The sequence below is a fragment of the Anopheles stephensi genome, chromosome 2, assembly GCF_013141755.1.
Source record: "Anopheles stephensi strain Indian chromosome 2, UCI_ANSTEP_V1.0, whole genome shotgun sequence".
NCBI lineage: Eukaryota > Metazoa > Arthropoda > Insecta > Diptera > Culicidae > Anopheles > Anopheles stephensi.
This window is the reverse complement of record NC_050202.1, coordinates 93,584,009-93,586,649: the sequence shown is the minus strand read 5'-3', so window position 1 is coordinate 93,586,649 and position 2,641 is coordinate 93,584,009. Positions and strand designations below refer to the sequence as shown.

Here is a 2,641-nt window from a genome sequence, read left to right as displayed (position 1 = left end):
CTTGGCATTTTGAAAATTGATGCGAATCAATCATATAGCCGATCAGGCTTAAAACACATAGCAGATGTAATGAACCGAAAACACGATTTGTAGCGTGATCCATACAAACTATTTGGAACATAGATATTTCAAGAATAAATTTGTATGTGTTACACATTTGAGAGAATTGCGTATTTTTTAATGCTTATTGTCTGAAAATATTTTGGCACGGTACTCTGAAGGTGTATTGTTTCAAGAGTCTATCCTGACTATTGAACAAAACTCACATAATGCATGTACAAAAACCATCGTCTGGTTTGCCAACCAGCGTCAATGGCAAACTATTTATTGTATTAAGTATTTCAACTTCGACAGAATTTGTTGTTATACGCAGCTTCAAAATCCATGAACAATTATTAAGAGTGTAACTGCTGCATTGCCATCAAAACTTCAGCTTGCTGAAAACGAAGTGTAAATGATGGATCAGCGACTCTGAAAAAATACTGATTTTCTGATTTACGTCTGTCACAACGGGTGAAAATAAGACTGTATAGACCATTTATAGTCCCAGTACTCTCATACGCTCTCGCACAAAACTGACGAGCTACTCTTAACTGCTCTTGAAAGGAGAATACTCCGAAGATTTTTTTTTTCATGTATGTGTGAAAGGACAAAGACGTGCCAGACTACGGAGAGTTAGTTTTTTTTAGATACTGTCACCGGACTATCCAACTCGTACAATCTTTCGAGGTCGTCCTTATGGGTAGAGGAGGTTGGGTGAACCCAAGTTGAGATGGAGTGATGCCGTTAAAAAATTATTCTAACTTTTATTCAACTTGTTTAAGTTGTGATGATATATGCTTCTGATCATGCTAGCCAAACTGAGATAACCAAATATAACTTAGCTAAGCTTGGATTATGGATTCGATTTGACGCACTACTTCACGCATGCAGAACAAGCATTCCACGAAGTATATCTCGATCATAAATGCACAACTATCAAGAAAAAAAAATTAAGAGAAATAATCTAATCATGGTCAGTGATTTTTGTTTTATCGCTTTAAAATAAACTATATCGATATATACTAAATCCAAATTAATTAGGACACTAGTAGGTAACAATTACAAAAATGATCAAGATACCATTGAAACAATGAGCCAGTGCATCGAATACAGCGCAAGCGTCAAGAATGTCTGAAGTGAAAGCTCCTAAAAAAATTTTTCGACACGTTCTTAAAGGTTTACAATTTTTTCACATCGTGGACGGAATTGGTATGAATTTCAAGTTGATGGTATTGGGTATCGATTTTGATTCATAGGAATTAATTTTATATTCCAGGATGTAATAAAAATGAATTAGTTTCTTTTGTTTTTCTGAAGAATGAACGCGCATTTCAACCTATGGTCGTACAAAAATGGGTCCAAGAAATTCTAGATACGTTTGAAAGGTGTAGACTACTGCAGAAGGATCCATTTGGGAACTATCTTCTACATGATGCTCTTTTAAGCGGTCCTTTTCATCATGAAGAACATTTTCTGCTTGATCCTAATCGAAATCAGAATAACAATGAAAATTGTTCGAGCCAGGAGAGCTTATCAATGGTTCCCCATTATCGTCGCGTTTTAAACCGTAAAGGTACTCACTACATGCTACCAAAACATAGAATTCACAGCAAATCCAAATCACTGCAAAAACACATTGAATATGAAGAGAAGCGGAAATAAATAACATTTGTGGAAATCGTCTTTCAAATCGTCTTCAAGAATTCGGCACAATATCTGGATGAGTCTTTCTTACCTTGCGTTTTATCTGTGTAAGTAATATCGTAAGTAATATCTAACATTGGCCTACAAGATGCGGTGTAAATCCTAGCAAGTGAGCGCTTGTCGTAGTGTAACTTAGGCGTAAGGATGAGAGTAAGGATGAATATCGAGAAGCCTGCGGCAAAAATTGTCTCCAACATAAAAGACTTGGTTTGTTTGACTGTAGAAATTGTGTAAATTTCCTTTAATAAGCTTGGAAAGAACAGCTATGCCTAGGGCCAGTGATTGAAAGAGAGAGAGAGAAAGAGAGAAACAGGAAATGTGTTTGAGTGTTGTTTACATGGTTTTCGAAAGATGCAAATTCGAACGCGTTTGGTTAAATATTTATGCTTACAGATTACTTATCTGCCTGCATATAGTGAGCCTCAAACGATGCTTCTGTTGGCTTTGTCGATTAAAAGCAAATTAAATTAGAAAGACATTCAACGCAATTGATCTTTTGGATTTCACTTATGATTAAACTAGCATCATATTTGACATCATTTCAATATTAAAAAGATTGAGTAAAGATTCAAAATGCTGTTAGAGAATAAAAAAAATGAACTAGGGATAATGCTAACAATGTGTTGTGAGATTGCCGTTTGATGTTTAGATTGTAGTTTGTTTTAAATTATGGTGGTTTGTCCAAAATGTATCTACACATCTACTAAAAAAAAATGCGAGGGCTTCGAAGAGTCCTTTCTACGTAGGTAACCGAAAGCAAGCAAGCAGCACATCTGCATGTAGCAGCTGAAAATGATGACGGTTTTCGTTTCTGGTGTGTTATGTTTACCGGTTTATTTTTTTCTTAGAAGGCTACTTACGCGATGAGCAGCAGCTTACCCAGGAATATGTTTTT

At 35.6% G+C, this 2,641-nt stretch overlaps 1 long non-coding RNA gene across 1 annotated transcript; it reads left to right on the top strand.

Moving 5' to 3' along the window:
* The first annotated feature begins 1,139 nt into the window (after positions 1 to 1,139).
* Positions 1,140 to 1,745, top strand: LOC118517594. The gene is made up of 2 exons (XR_004908331.1): positions 1,140 to 1,251; positions 1,319 to 1,745. It is a non-coding gene; the product is annotated as an uncharacterized LOC118517594 (long non-coding RNA).
* The last annotated feature ends 896 nt before the right edge of the window (positions 1,746 to 2,641 follow it).